The sequence below is a fragment of the Ostrinia nubilalis genome, chromosome 26 (assembly GCF_963855985.1).
Source record: "Ostrinia nubilalis chromosome 26, ilOstNubi1.1, whole genome shotgun sequence".
NCBI classification, from domain to species: Eukaryota; Metazoa; Arthropoda; class Insecta; order Lepidoptera; family Crambidae; genus Ostrinia; species Ostrinia nubilalis.
In genome coordinates this window covers 645,664-663,131 of record NC_087113.1, presented here as the reverse complement: position 1 = coordinate 663,131, position 17,468 = coordinate 645,664, and the positions used below count along the sequence as shown (strand labels likewise).

The following is a 17,468-nucleotide window of genomic DNA, read 5'->3' as shown; positions in this document are numbered from 1 at the left end:
AAAAATTTTTTGCTAAGTGAAATAAAATTTAATTAAACACAGGTAAGTATGGGTAAAATTATAACCAAAGGTACTTTATTAAGATGCCATCCATTACATTTACATAATTATTTTTTACCTATCCTAGAACCCAGATGTAGTTGCTACAATAAATATTTTCCGTCATTTTACCATAAATTCAGTACATAATGTAGACCTGCCTTTAAAAACTGCAAAATTCAAACGACATCTTGCATAATTCCACCATTAATTATAATTGGTGCATGAAATCCGCGAACTTATCCAGAAGTCGTCGATAAGTCTAAACTGAGTTTCAGGTGAGTTTCATTCAAGTTTCACTGAAACGTAAGTTTTTTCAAAGCCATTAGTCTTTGCAATTTTTGTTTGAAAGTATTACTGGGTGTTAGCAAGTTTTAATAGGGATATCTTAGGTAGCAATATTTTCTCAAAATCCTGAATAGTTAGGCAATTTGTCGAGATTTTTTTTCTCATACTCGTACTTATTATTGCTGAAGATAAATTGTCGAAGACTTTTTCGCCTATTACGAGTAGTAAGGCCCTCAATAAAGGTTCGATTCTGTTACTTTATACAAAATATGATCTTCCTGTACCTAAGTGTGCCTATGTATTAATAATGACGTCCCATTCAATATGGGAGACTGGGTACGGTTGTAACAACTCGACTGTTGTTCAGTAGGTGAGGGGTACAAAGGGAAGGGCGACAAGACAAATCTCTACTAATATTATAAATGCGAAAGTAACTCTGTCTGTCTGTCTGTCTGTCTGTCTTGTTTTCACACCTCAACCACTGAACCGACTTTAATGAAATTTGGCATAGAGATAGTTTGAGTCCTGGGAGGGGACATAGGATAGTTTTTATCCCGGTTTTTGAAACAGGGAAAAACCACGCGGGCGAAGCCGTGGGCGAAAAGCTAGTAAGGTTATATGGACTAGTCGCCCGTATGCCTTTCTCCTTGTACCCCTCACCTACCGATAATTTTTCGATAACATTTGAGTTTTTACAACCGTACCCAGTCTCTCCTATCAATTTCAGTTCGCCCTACGAGAAAGATAAAAAAATTTGGAAAGCTCGCTTCCACCTTCAACCTGATCATCCCTTTCCATAATGAAAACGTCCCTGTTGACCAAGAGCCGTTGCAAAAAAATAGTAATATAATATTGCACATCGTCTTTTTAATCACAATTCTTACACCCGTATTCACAAATGATGCTTGCTTAAGTGAAGCAGCAAATCGAACGCACAGCGTTGAATACAGGTCTGTGATTGGTTCGTGTGTGGTGTGACCCTGTGCTTCCACGCACACTGTGAGACCTCATAGTAATGCTTGTGAATACGGGCGTAAGTAAGTGGCATAATGACTGTTGAATTCATCATCATAACATAGCAATTTTTGAATTGACAAGACCTGTTTGTTATACAAGATAGGTAGGTAGACAGATCATAATACCTGATCAGCTAAAAATAGATGATGATTCTAATGTTGAACAGACTGTTATTAAACATAGGTCTTTTGATCAAGTTATGTTTAAAATGCAGAAAACTTTAAGCAAATGGAAGCCTAATGGCATCGTTCGTTCGTTCGTTTCAGCCGAATGACGTCCACTGCTGGACAAAGATTCCCCCATAGATTTTCACATAGACCGGTCCTGCGCCACCCGCATCCAGGCACCTCCCGCGACCTTCATCAGATCGTCGGTCCACCTAGTGGGAGGTCTGCCCTCTGAGGTCCTCTGAGGTGGTAGAAACTCGAAAACTTTTCTGCCCCAGCGGCCATCAGCTCTGCGAGCTATGTGCCACTTAATTTAGTGATTCTGATACAATGACAAACGACAAGTCAAATATAAATAAACAAACATACTTGTAGGACTCTTTTTTGGTGTAATAACCACAGACCACTGCAAAGAGCATACTTCATGACACCATTACCTTAATTGCAAAAATTTAAGACATCCACTTAAAAATCCAATCAAAAACGTAGTAAAGGAACATAAAATGTAACCGCCTGTAAACTTAAGACGTAAACGCTACATTGTTCAAACAACATAGCGTTGTATAACATTGTATGAGCACATACAGTCATATAACCTGCGATATTGAAGACATCACTCGAAACTGCCTATCATAAACAACCTATTTGACGTAAGCAGCAGTTGAGAGTATACATTTATCCTGCTCACTCGTATGTAGTATGTGTGTATTTGTCTCTGTCAGCAGTGTGGCGTACGCATTTAATTTGGGTGAGAGTAACAATTTATAAGCTAGGGGAAGGTGAATGGAAAGCTTAGGGTATTACAAGTTTCGGAAAGTACATGAGCAAATGGAAAAGTGGGATATGAAGTAATGCCTGGGTATGTTACAGTATTTAATTCATTACGTAGGACGATGGATTTCCAATAAATATACAGGGTGACAGGGATTATACTAGAGGTCATTAGCAACAAATTACGTCCCGTGAACGTGAACCAGGGGTAGATGTAACGCACGTATTCACAAATATTACTATGAGGTCTCACAGTGCGTGGACGCACACCACACACGAACCAATCACAGACCAATCGATTTGCTGCTTCATTTAATCAAGCATCGTTTGTGAAAACGGGCGTTACACTAGGTACCATAATGAATAAGGGATTAAGTGCGTTTTACTTGATACATAAAAATATAAGTAATTGAAATCGCGTGCAAGGCACAGTGTAAATGCAGAACATAAGAAAACCATTATTTTTATGGATTAGTTAACTTGGATTGCAACTTTGTGAAAGCTAAAGTTAAGCTTACACGACACCGGGTTTTGATTTAGCAAAAGTATTGAGATTTAAATAATTGGTTACTACCAATCTTTAGACATAGACATACATACATACAGTGTTATCACAAAAAGAGGCTGACAATAGTGACTGAGTTTCTTGCGCTGCTTCTTCTCAGCACTGGCCCATTTATTGTCCTGAAGCAGTGGTAGGGTTAATACTGGGACGTGTAAAAGTGCTTTTTAAAAGCCTACTTGCATAAATAAATGATTTTTATGAGCTTTTTGATGAGTTTTACTGGTTTAGAATTACGTTTCCATATTAAATGTAAGCAAGTGTTTAACGCTCGTTTAACTTTTCTAATTAAAGGCCCTTAGTTTTTATGGTAGGTAAACTAAACACATAATCTTTTTTACAATTTTTACTCTGACGTCTCTAAGATCCCCAGCTATAAAACCGAGTGTAGAAGACATCAATAACTACGTCAAGTCATTACACAGTGTAACACCAGCCTTACACTCCGTATCTGGCAACACTGTAGACTTTATACGTCATTTTTAAGGTCGTTACGTTTATTTTTATGGCAACACTGTTTCAGTGTGCACTTGCGATGTTTTATTTGCAATTGTAAAGGAAACCGCTTCAAATTGTTGGAACAATATTGCTATATTGGGAAAACGGTGACGTCACAGCATTGCAAAAAAATGATAAACTATTGAATGGGTTTATTTATTACTAGCGACCGCCCGCGACTTCGTACGCGTGGATCCCGTTTGACCTTCGTAGGGGTAGAATTTCGCAAAATCCCGTCTTAGTGAGCACTTACGTTCTAAAAGGAACCCCCATGCAAAATCTAAGACTTCTAGCACTTGTAGTTTCTGAGATTTTGTGATGAGTGAGTGAGTCAGTCAGTCAAGATATAGATGATTTTGGTCTTCTCTCCAATAGACTTTAGCAGAAATTATGTATTCCACTTTATTCATATGTTGAACACATTAAATTTAGATCATACAGTTCGTTCGTTTCAGCCAAATGACGTCCACTGCTGGATTAAGGCCTTCCCCAAGGATTTCCATAACGAACGGTCTTACGCTTCCCGCATCCAGGTGATAAAATGAAATAATAAAATTTTGTTGAAGGTTAAAACTACATAGTTAATAATTATCCAAATGAAAATTGGAAACCATTGAAAGAAGAGAGAGATGGCAATGGTGACTGAGAAACTGATATTCTACAACTGGCTCTTTTAGCACTGGTTTTCGTATTGTCCAAGCAAAACCCCAGTCCAATAATATTTATTGAAAATAAAATTCAGTAATATTTTTCAAACGTAGGTATAAGTTTCCGAAATATCTATCTTCGAAACTTATAAACAAATACACTCGCGAAAGCTCGAATAGGATTGTATAGAATTCTACGTCCCAATAAATAAGCAATATGTACCTACTTTAAAAGCGCCATTGTCGCTTTTATGGTCCATACGGATGTTTTGTGTGACACTTGTAAAAGTAACGGCTGTATTTTTCAATGCAGTAAGTGCTGAAAGGAATTCATTTGAGCTCTCCTTGTGTTTGAAATTGTTATTGGTTTGCACTATGTCAGTTGTATCGCCCATACAGGGTCTCCCAATAACAATGGATAACCTTTTAACAAAGTCAAATTCAAATATTTTATTCAGTACATAGGCCGTTTCCAGGGCACTTATACACGTCCCAAATATAGCTTGCCCTACCACCACTTCGGGACAACATTATGGGCTGGTGCTCAGAAGAAGTGGCGGAAGAAACTCAGTCACCTTTGTCAGCCTCTTTTTCAATAAAATAACAGTGATAACCATTGATAAGCCGCAGTATAGTCTGTCTAATATTTCCTTTTCTTCTTTTTTTAATGCTTTTGAACTTGTGTGTTGAATTTCATGAAAAAAAAATTACGACAGGTGGGCTTTTTTAAAAAAAAACTTGAAAACTTTGACACTTGTAACGTTTAATTCTAAGAAATATTCGATTTCAGAACGACTTCCACCCAACCAGATTAAAAAAAAGACTTGAGCGTCTCACTTTTTAACATACCCTCAGATTTTCAGTTCAAGAATCCAACCTCTGACCAAAGACTTAATGAGTTGATCAACTGCCAGATTAACACGTTCACCGTTCACGACCCTCATCTGGTAACATAGTAGCGACATAAGAGTTCCTAGTAACATAGTAGTTACATATAAGTTTTATAGCGGCCATACAAGCTGGTCGCGATCCCGTTACTTCTTTACAGTCGTAAGTACAGCAATGTGAGTACAATGTGTGAGATTATTTGAAGGATCTAGAAATAAGTATATTTTCTTGGAAGCAGCTTAAGGTTTTATAAGAAACTTTGGGATTTCGAAAAGTATTAGAAATTAAGGAAATGAATACTGTGCAAAAAACAAGCGTTGTTCACGTTCACCACATCTTCTGTGTAATTAATTTTGATAAAATGATAGATGGGATATTAAAGGTACGTATACAAACTTTTGTTGTGAACAATGAAACATACCATACGGTTTTCTCAAGTTGGGATACGAAAAATCATTATTATTATGCTAACGAAAGAGACAAGAAAAATCCGGACTCGACAGAAGATGTGCTAAAGAAAAACGAATCCAACAAAGTATTATCAATATTAAATACGACCTTTTTCGTTTAGAAATACACCGATGACAGAAACAACAGTCTTTTCTTTGAGTCGTGTATTCTACGAGTTCACAATATACAGCTCTTTACACTTCATAGTGAAGCAAAAAGAAGATATTGAACGTACAAATACACACTTCGCTGTATGTTCGCTATAAAAACCGAACGTCTAGAAATAACTCGGGCTGAGTTATCGCTGGAATTATATCGCGGTTCTTGTCTTTATTTACGGCGTGGCGCGGAAATCGTAAACTTGGCCGAAATGTGCCCGAGATACAGAGAATGGAAGAGACATTGCTTGAATAGTTCCATTTGCCGCTAACAGATGGCGTTGTTTGTCAGACGGCGACACTTCTAAACGCGGTAGCAGGAAATGCCTTTTGCACTAGAGTTTTATGCTTTCTAGCTGAAGAGGCCATTTGGATCATAATTTCAGATTAAATGTTAGTCCTGTTATCACTTTAAAATGTCTAAAACTTATCAAAATGCGAGCAAACCGGCTAAGCGGCTAAGATCCGAAAATAAACTACCATTACACGTAATTATAGTGTTCAGTCAAAGAAAATGTATTGTACTTTAATTGAACATAATGGGGCATAACTTTTTACTTACGTGTGATTGTTCAAGCTGTGCCCAGTCGATCGCAAAAACTTATCCATACCTGAAACAAAAAGCAATAATTTGTTATATTATTGTGGAATGGAACACTGTAGAATTGTTAGTGTGGTTAAATATTGTCTAACTAAAGTGATAGATATTTATTTCTGTTAATATATTTTTGTGTAATACTTTCACACGTATTTCGGTGAACAGCAGCACATACCCCCATATGAATAAAAAGTCACACCACATTGGATTAAAATGACATTTCCATACTAAATGACAACTTAAGCCCGAGTTCAACTAGAGTGTAACTTTTATTAATAAGGGTGTTAAAGTATAAGTGAATAAATTCTCCCAGAGGGCCATGACAAAACACATAGGGGAGAGTTCGGTATATTGTACCGCCGGGTAAATTGTACCACCCTCATATTTCGTAAAGTATTTATTGAACGTCTGCAATTGCAACACTCAGCGATACACAACTAAATTCAATTAATATCGGCCATGTGGTTTTTGCCGTGACAACGAACACGAGTGTTTTATTTTGAAAAGTATTTTTTCATTGTTTTCAAGTAATTTTTGACAATGCATGTTTAGTTTGTAATTTTGTTAAATTTAATCACAGGGTGTTTCTAATATATTATTTATAAGCGTAAATTAGTGTTGATTACAATTATTTGAAACATTTTTCGGTATTTATAAGCTATATTTTTTACCGATTTTTTAAAAGCACTATGACCTAGTCGGCTAAATTGTACCACATCAAGTTGTATGGAACTTTACCAAAGGATTTTGAATTTTTTTTTAGTAAATCATATTTTGAAGTTATAATAGCGTAGTTATGTTTGACTAACAATAAATGAAAGCAAAAGACTGGCAAAGTAGATAAGGTACAAGTGTGCGTTACGATAATTGGAATTACAAAACTTTTACTCAAAATCGTGATAACGTGTAAAACAATATCGATTGTCTATGTTATTAACTACTGTTCCTTTTCGTTACCTAATTTGTTAAGAATGTATCGCATAATATTTTGCCATAGTTTTTTTATAGGCTTGAAATTTATTTAAATCCAATTTAGTAACCCTGTGGTACAAATTATCGAACCGGTTGGCTAAATTGGACCGAAGCTCTGAACTCGTATTTTGTTGATTTGTGCTAAATATACAACAATTGTGTTGATTAATACCTATGAAATAGTAAGTTGAATAATTTCTCTTTAATTATATACCATGAACATTAGCAAAAACAAAAGAAAACTATGTGTAAAATGGGATTGAAAAAAACTGATCCAAATTACCGGACTCTCCCTTAATTGAACCCGTCGTTTCGAAAACGGCACGAGTCACACTTTTTATGAAAATGTGCCCTTTTCACAGGGAATACGTAAAATGCATGAATAGGTATAAAATAGCGCCTAAAAATATATTTAAAAAAGTGTGACTCGTGCCGTTTTCGAAATTCGAAATTCGATTCGAAGTTCGGGTTCAATTTATTATTCGTCTCTATCACTTCTAGCATCTCTAAGTCCCGCCCATGACCCATATTTCCCGGGCTGCATTCTTATTGCCGCGAACTTTATGACACTCGCCCTACTCGCCCTTTAAGGTCGTAGATACGGCCATATTTTACGCGGGCCCATATATTACGGAACTTGCAGTTTCGGGTGATATTCTGGAGGAGGTTAACGTGTTAACTGGAGATAAAACTGTCTATAGATAGAGAATAATGTAATAGATACGTAGAGGGTAACGGTATGATAACTTTTTTTAAAGCAGAACAAATCAGGTATTTGACCGCATTTTTTTAATGTGGCAGGAGGCAATGGTAAGTGATTACCGTAGCCCATAGACACCCGCAGTCCCAGGGGCGTTACAGGTGCGTTGCCGGCCTTTAAGGTAAAGATACGCTCTCTTCTTGAAAGTTTGTAGGTCGTACCGGTCCAGAAACACCACAGACGACAGTCCATTCCACAGTTTGGTTGTACGGGGCAGGAAGTTTCTAAAGAAACGTACTGTTGTGGACTGCCAACCATCTAAGTGATGGGGGTGGAAGTGCTGTCGGGTAGATCGGTGGCGAAAAGTGGCGGCAGGAATAAGTCCGGACAATTCTTCGGAGCACTCTCCGTGATACGTGCGATAGAAGATGCACAGTAAAGAATTGCATGTTATGTCAGATCAGTCAATCCAGAATGATTAATACCTTTCCTGTAAGTGCCTATTCACTTTCGCCTTGAAGAGGCCCGGATTATAGTGTTCGAGAAAGACAGCAGCAGGCAGTGAATTTGGAGTCCATAGTCCCCTAGTTTGCATTATAAAAGAGTTATCGAAACGCTTAGAGCGAGCTAGTGGAATGTCGAAAATATAGGGATGATACGCTAACCAGCATAATTATGGTTAGATTCCTGGTAGAGTCACTTAAGACAATCTTTACTAAATAAGCTCTTGGAATATCTCCTATCACAACACAAGGATTATATAGAAAATTCTATAGAAAACTACTCGACAGAATCCCGATGTAATTAGGCTCCTAATAACTTTTCGTTTGTGTAATGAAAACGACCTTCGAATCCTTTCAGATTGCGAAATATTAAATTACAGACAAATTCTTATCAAACTGTTTTAAATCCAATCTAATTTAGTGCCAAAAGTTACTAAGGAAATGTACATCGTAAGTTCACTCCAAACAGTTAAGTCAAATGACATAAGTATAGGCAGAGTAAATACAAATGAGTAGGTTTTCTTCATAGAAAGGGACCGAGCGCGGGTTGTATGTGAGCACGCCAACACGTATGCGGCGCGCACGCACACACTGACAAAATTCGGCGCAACCACGACTGGCTCCCCGATATAATACATGAGTTTTGTTATTGGCGCGCTCACATACAAACCGCGCTCGGTGCGTTTCTATGAAGATAACCTACTCATTTGTATTTACTCTGGTATAGGCCATTCCAATAGATAGATAGATAATTTAGCAGAGGGTCAAATCATGTACATTGCACAAACAACTGCTTAATGTGCCCCTCTGACAAAAAGGTACCCTTAGTCAGGGATGTTATGGATATCCGTAACCGTAACCGAAACTTTCGGATATACGAAATAAAAAAATATCCGAAACCGTAATCGTAACCGATTCAAAAGTTTCGGATATTTTCGGATGTAGGCAGTTTAAATTGTGTTTTTGTATAGCATTATACTTAATGTAAAGACATAACGGCCTGATTTAGCTTTATAATGCCATCTAGTATCCATTTTTACGATGTACATAATTATGTACAATTAGTCTTATAAGCGCTTTGGAATATATTCTGTTAGCTTGTAAGATGATTGAATAATAAATAAATAAATGTAAAGTGTGCGGCCATGAATGAACCGTGTTGGACAATTATTGCAAATTGCATTCTAAAGCACAGATATCCGTAACCGTAACCGAAACCGGTATAATAATCCTACATCCGTAACCGTATCCATAACCGAAACTACATATCCATAACATCCCTACCCTTAGTATACGTAAATCGACACTACCAAAGACTGTCTCTCTAAACTGATTTAAAGGCAGGGGGCCCTTTGTTGCAACAGGGGGGCGCAGGGTAAAGGCTTACTTAGTTAATCTTCAAATCCATTAAAGTGATGAACATTTGAGGTCACAATTTAGGTAATAGACTTTCTAAGATTGATTTGCTACCCCGGCGAACTTAGTACCGCCATTTTATCAAACTGTGTCAACGCAAACCTTCCCTGAACTACCCGCAGTTTATTAGATAATGATAAGGCAGACAGTGGTGAGGTGACTGAGTTTGTTGCGGCGCTTCTTCTCAGCACTTGCCAAATGTTGGTCTCGAAGCGCTGGTAAGGTAAAAAGATTATGAGACATGTAGGTAGAGGCTCCTTAAAAGCAAAATGACGATTTTTAAGAACTATTTATTAGTCTAAAGAAATTTTGACTTTGACTTTGACTTTAAGCGACTGAAAAAGCACATAACACATAAAAATAAAATTTCCATTTATGTGTGCCACCATAAAAAAAACATTAACCATCCAATCCAGGAACTATCTACATCAAAACCACTCAATTAGATATATAAAATATACAACAGACATTTTTAAGGAAAATATCAAATCGAAACGGCACAATTCAGGTGAACTTATAGTTAAGAAGTGATATCCTCCAGACAACCTAACTGAAATAAAAACGTAAAATAAATAAAAGAATAAAAGAAAAGCTACTTTATCAGTTTTTATTGTGCCAAAGTACAGAATCAAAACTTCTGTTTGAAATCCCTAAGCAGCGGAGGGTCAAAACTCTACACTTGATAAAACCCAATCCAAGTTTATATTGAAAATTGTTATAGTGATGTATCACTATCGTTAATGTTATGTACGTAGTTGGGCCGTTTCATCAGTTTAACACAATTATGGAATTGTCAATTTACCTATGATATAATATCCAACGGATTAGTAAGCTGAAGTGGCAATGGGCAGGGCATATAGTACGCAAAACTGATGGGGCAGCAAGGTTCTGGAGTGGAGGCCACGTACCGGAAAGCACAGCGTAGAACGTCCATCCACAAGGTGGACCAACGACCTCATAAAGGTAGCGGGAAGGCGCTGGATGCAGGCCACTAACCGACCATTGTGGAAATCATTGGGGGAGGCCTATGTTCAGCAGTGGACGTCCTATGGCTGAAATGATGATGATGATGATGATGATGATGATAATGATAATATTCACGTTTATTTTTGTTTGTCGTGTTGCAGTAATCCCAAATATGAGTTTTATTAAAAAAACGAATTATTATTATGCGGCGATATTTTCAAGAGCAGGAAGCAGGTTCTCCACTAGGTGGACCGACAATCTTGTGAAGGTCACGGTAGGTGCCTGGATGCGGGTGGCGCAGGAACGATCTTGTGGAAATCCTTGAGGGAGGCCTTTGTCCAGCAGTCAACGTCATTTGGCTGAAACGAAGGAACTATTTTCAAGAGAGTGTGAGGACAAGTTGAATAATAGACGATCTAATAAAAAATATTAAGGCATGTGAACTTCATGACTCTTGTGATTTAAGGGATTAAAGGGCTAGTTAGATTGCAATTTCGATATCGACAAAGCACTATACACATACAGCCCAACACTAAAACTACGTAAAGCAACTTTTGAGCTATCTGAATATCAAAGAGAGACTCTATCGAGTTTTTTTATCAACTTTTAATTCTCTTTCATAAAGAGAAGGGAGCGGCGCTTTGAAATTGCCTTCAGTGTGCATTTTTAATACCTCGTGGATTTATAGAAAGAGTTTTTAAATTGATTAAAATTTTATAAATGCAGTTTGGTTATGAGTTTTCAAGATCTTTACTGTTCAATAGCCAAGAGTAGAGAACTGCTGAAAGTTATTAAAATAATACGTAACTATAAGAAAGATGTTTTATTTTGCTTGCCCTGGTTTTTGTACTAGATTACAAAGCCAGCTGCAGTTTAAATGCCAATGGGGCAATTTTTTTGTATGGTGAATGATACCCATCTACAATAGTAATTGTAATTTATAAAACCATATTTATTTATTTTCTTTTACACGTCCCATTATTACCCTATCACTGCTTCAGGACCATAAATGAACCAGTGCTGAGAAGAAGCAGCGCAAGAAACTCAGTCACTATTGTCAGTCTCTTTTTCAAGGGTTAACAGACTTAAAAATATACAGTTATAAATATTTATGTGAGCTAGGCAGTTAAGTTCCTAATCTTAGTTGCACATTGAACTCTTTTAACTCCCGGAAACAAACCTCTAACCCCCTCAAGTGGCTTGAACCTCTAAATTCGGAACAGCGATCAAACTCGTGCCCCTTGAGGGCAGCCGAGCCCTCGGCCCTTACAATGGTTTCACGCCCAATCGCCGGCTGTTCATGGCTCCCATTGTGTCGGAGTTTGCCTTGAGGTGAACTATTGTTTGATGGTGTGTGTCGTCTGCAATTGGGATGCGGTTTGGTGAAAGGTGTATAATTTTATGAAAATGTGTACTATAAGGTACTAGCTTTTGCCCGCGGTTTCACCCGCGTGAAATTTAGTTTGTCACAGTTGGTCATAAATTATAGCCTATATGTTAATCTGTGTTAAAAACAATAATACTGTAAATTTTCAATAAAATCCGTTCAGTAGTTTTGGCGTGAAAGAGTAACAAACATCCAGTCATCCAAACTTTCGCATTTATAATAAGTAAGAAAGAAAGAAAGAAAGAAAGAAAAAATGTTTATTCAGTATCATCGACAATACACTTACAATACTTATTATTATTTAATGAGAAGGAATGATACTGAAAAGGTATCCACTCAGCATGGTGTCGTAGCATCTTAGTAGATAATGCCACGACGCTGGTCTTCCGTGGACACCCAAACAGGGAGAGCACTACTGAGCACAACAATTGCTTATGAATCATGAATGCATTTATATTAAGAATACATAATAAAATACAATATGCCTCATAAATACGTTACATATTGTACACCTTATATTTATATTTATATTTAACTCTTTACATAATTAATTACTTAATTAATTAGTAGGATGCACTTTACTCAGCCAGTCTCTGAAATAATGGAAGCGACACGGGAGGTAACGTCAAACGATAGCGAGACTTCAGATCTCCTTCAGATTTATATGCTTTGTCACGTCATAAAATATTATGTCAATGTCACCCCTTCGGTGCCGCTTCCATATCTCAGCACTGAATGAATTAAGCCGTAGACCTATAAATGTTACTTTGCAATCAGGTTTTTAAGAAGCTTTTGAAATCTGAAACTCTACCATGAAGTAGTAAATGTTTTTTAGATTTACTCTATAATATTTAGGAATGCCAATAAATACGAGATCGTGAGTTGAAAAGTTGACTTACATTTTATTATAGACTTATACGGGCCTATTCCCACCTCTCATTCCCACTGCTGTGTAGCCAGGATCTACAGCTATTATTGCCTTACAGCTTACAAATCACTAAAAACATTTCGACAGTAGACAGTTAAGTGTTACCTAAAATATTCCCCAAAAATAAAAATATATTTTTCAAAATCTTAAAACATTTGTTATCACGCATAAATCTTTCATATTTTGTTGTTAAAAGACGTTGTTGTTGAGCAAATCACACACTCACAAACTTTTAGCGGAACCGTCCCGAAAACGATGCCGAAAATTGTGTCCGATTGTTACCAAAAATGACAAACTGTACCATTTCTAGAGAGTACGAGAGTGTCCTTCGGGTTTAGGGTTGTCAGGTGTCCGGCTTTTTACAGACTTGTCCGGCCAAATAAAGAAAGAAACATTCATTGCAATGGACATCACAAAAGACAAAAGAGGTAAATAAAAAAACAAACAAGACGGAGGTAACACATAAAACATACAATGGAAGAAAAAGTAAACTGAGCAGTGCAACCCTGTCGCACAACGATGCCCATCGCAATGGGACCCCACTCAGCATAAGCCGTGGCCCACGGTGAGGATGGCCACGACCCTGGTTTTCAGTGTGCCCCATGCCGAGTGGGAGTCACGTATTGAATTATATTTAATTACGTCACAATATCCTCTTGTCCGGCTTTTTATGTGGCTGCCAGTGGAGCTACAGAATAATAAAATAGAAAGACACGGGTCTTATCGCGACATTTATTAATGAGTTACATTGTGGATTAAAGACATTACAGAATAATATCGAGCATACATGCGCGTATCAGATACCTTTCAAAGATGATAGTTGATAGTCGTGAGCTATGATATTAATGGCACCCCCTATGACATGGCAAACAAGGTAATGTCCGGCTGTTGTCCGGCCAAATGAAGCACCGCGTCCGGCTTTAGTGTTTTAGATCCTGCCAACCCTATTCGGGTTACAAATCGTTGCTTTTAGAGGGATCGCCGGTATTATGTGTCATTTTCTCTAAAGCGAGACAGTGATAGCCCATCAGCGCAGATTAGAATGGGACGGCGATATTGTGACATTACCCCATAATCTTGCGAACGCTCGCGTTGAGTGGATGACGTGGATTATTTTTATGGAATAGATTGTTCGGTGTGAGATGGTTTTTGATTTAATAGTGCGATTTTTGGTGCCGTTTCTGATAGGCTATTATGGTCTATATTGGCGCTGGACAAAACTATGCCTACTTAGAAAAGTAGGCACTTGAGCCACCTTATAACGTAGTAAGCTGTCAACACCAAAAGGTATGTGACAGATCTGGGCTTACAGAACAGATTTAACACTTGGATAGAGATTAAAATATAGATAGTTTGAGACCCAGGGAAAAATAAAGTGGGTCAAGTCGCTGGAAGACACGGGTTTTTATTCTGGTGTTAGAAGAGAGAATCGGGACGGCTATTTAAAAATATATTATGATAAATTTTTCATTATAATCATCATCATTTCAGCCATAGGACGTCCACTGCTGAACATAGGCCTCCCCCAATGCTTTCCATGTTGATCGATTGGTAGCGGTTGTCGTTGGTCCACCTTGTAGGTATTGCTTGGTGTTTCTTTGCGAGATCGAATCAAAAATGAGGAGATCCATAAACGAACTAAAGTCGCTGACATAGCCCGACGGATTAGCAAGCTGAAGTGGCAATGAGCACTATGAGCAGGGTACATAGTACGCAGAACTAACGGCCGATGGGGCAGTAAGGTTCTGGTATGGAGGCCGCGTACCGGAAAACGTAGCGTGATAAATTATTATCGTATAAAAATTCTGCGTGATCGAATCAGAAATGAGGAGATCCGTAGGAGAACCAGAGTGACTGACATAGCCCGCAGAATCGCTAAAATCACGTGGCAGTGGGCGCACATAGCTCGAAGAGCTGATGGCCGCTGGGGCAGGAAAGTTCTTGAGTGGCGACCACGAGCTGGAAGACGTAGACGTGGGCAGGCCTCCCACTAGGTGGACCGACGATCTGGTGAAGGTCGCGGGAAGTACCTGGATGCAAGCGGCGCAGGACCGGTCTTTGTGGAAATCCTTGGGGGAGGCCTTTGTCCAGCAGTGGACGTCTTTCGGCTGAAACGACGACGACGACGACGATAAAAATTCTAGGTATATTGTAGTTCTAGAGTCTAACTGAGTTAGTGCCTGAAGTATGGGAGCGACACGAGAGGGTGTTTTTGTGACGGTCAACGTCAATGAGACTTCAGATCTTTTTGAGATTTGTATGCTCTGTCACGTCATAATACTTATGTCAATGTCACCTCTTTCGTCGAGCCGCTCCCATATCACAGGCACTATATTCTCAGTTAAGCGCTTTTGAGGTTTACCGCACCTATTAGAAAATAAGCGCTTTTGATGGTACCTAGACATGAGAAGGGACATGGATCAGAGAAATTTGTAGAGAGTCAAGCAAAGCGCCCGAGGAAAAGAGCCCAGAGCAAGTTCCCGCGCGCTCTCCCGAGATTCGGTTCGTACGCCGTGAGGCAGGAAGAACCATGGGTGGTGGTGGGTTAGGTACCTAGACACGATCCAATATTCGTATCTTGGCCTACCAATACTTCGGGACAATATCGGCTGCTGCTGAGTGACTCAGTTGCCTTTGTCAGCTCTTGAATTATCATTCCCTATAGTCTTTACAGTAAAAACACTTCGAACGAGCAGCTCTAAAAGATTACCTCCCCAAACCTACACTCACAAACAACCTACCTTACAATTAATATCTTGCCCTGACCCAAATTGTTTTTCGACTCTACTGCTTTGGGATAGAGTCAAAATTAATTTACATGTAGAGTTACAGCTCAGCGATAAGTTACAACGTAAGCTTCTGCCATTCCTCCCGCTGCAGCGAACACACAATATGTTTAATCTTCCAAACTGTAAGGGCGCAGACATATTGGGCTGAGAATTTGAGTGTACGAAGGCACGTCAGGATTATTCATGTTTATGGCAAAATATCACCCGTTGTGATTATGTAAGATGGTATTTAGACAGACATTAGCTTGGTGTGCAATCTGTAGTTTTTCACACTATTTCACCCAAAAAATTGCATGAAAGGTACTGACACTGACAACGCCACTCTTGTAGCAGAAATTTTGACACTGTCTAGGTTTGTTGTTGTCATGACAAGAAGAAGAAGTTAGTTTTTCTCATTTATTTTTTGGCTCATCATAAGCGAAACATTATCAAAAGTTCTGCAGATGTTATGAAGTCAAGCATTGTAGGGTCTGATTCTCTGTATTGCTTTATCATGGTAAACTCTACCAACCAGTGTAAGTCTTAAGAGCTCTAAGGGTGTCTAGATAAGATTTGGGGAAAGGATATACCATGATACAAGGTGAGCCACTCACTGGTGTATGGTCAATCAAAAATTGACTTTACTGCTTAAATGCAAAAACTTTCCCCAAGAAAAGAAAGTTCAAATCTTCCAAAAAACAAAACATTTTCTTACAAATTGTCTTCAGTAATCACACAGTCATGATCAAGACTTTCAAAGCCAATACCGATCTACTAGCGCGTTAAAAATATCAATTTCCCATCCCAAGCCCATCTGCGCGCTGCCTTAACTTCTGAAACTGTTAATTTGCAGATACCTCCACAGATTTATGACTTTGACGTTTGTATGTTTGGAACTGGTCGGCTGCGGTGGTTCGAGCTGCGGCTTCGCTATAATCTGCCAGAGACAGGGCTTCGTTACGGCTTTGGGGCGTAGGAGGTGATTTTGGAATTAAATAAAAATAAAAATAAAAATCACACAGAGTCAGGTTCTTGATGTAAGCAATAAAGAATAAAATTGAGTATTGAGTATTGAATTAAGGATTAAAAAGACTACAGTCTAGTGTTAGTGAGAAATAAAAGGCTTTGCCAAATATTATATCCAAGCGTGCTAAGATGAGCCTATTCTGAACTTCTGTTCTTTGTAAGTCGATGGAAAATAAACTCAGTTTCATAAGTCTTACAATCTTATAGGTAAGAAATCTTGTTTCAAGCTACTGATTAAGTTCTTTTCAGGTTTGTTTCTGTCGTGTTTGTTGCGGTAAGGTAATCGTGGTAGGTAATTGTTATTACCCCTGAAAAAGGAATTACATGTTTTCAGACAAATAGTGGTTCCTCCTCAATATCAAATTCATAATAAAAAAAATGCATAGTGTAAACCAAAGATCAACTGCTAAACCTAGAAGACTACAGTGACGCTCAAACTTACCAACTTCACAAGAACATTAATGTCATTTAGAAGCCCCGTCGTCATTAAAACAAGAAATCTGATTGAGTAAATAACATCAAATACCTCGGAAACTCTGTGAGCGAGGAACATCGCATTTCGAAATGAAGTTAATCACACTCCTCCGTTTCCCGCCAAACAAATCTCATCAAAAACTTACAACACGTATTAAACATTCCCGACTTGCAACTTTTAATAACGCCCTGTATTGTTTCTGAACCCGGAGTTTTCCAGTTTCGACTGGTTCGCGCTAGTTCTG

General features: G+C 38.3%; 1 protein-coding gene across 4 annotated transcripts in view; it reads right to left on the bottom strand.

The window, feature by feature from the left end:
- LOC135084408 (hemicentin-1) overlaps window positions 1–17,468 on the bottom strand; it is a 609,550-nt gene that overhangs the window by 348,643 nt on the left and 243,439 nt on the right. The gene's annotated exons all lie outside the window — the stretch shown is intronic.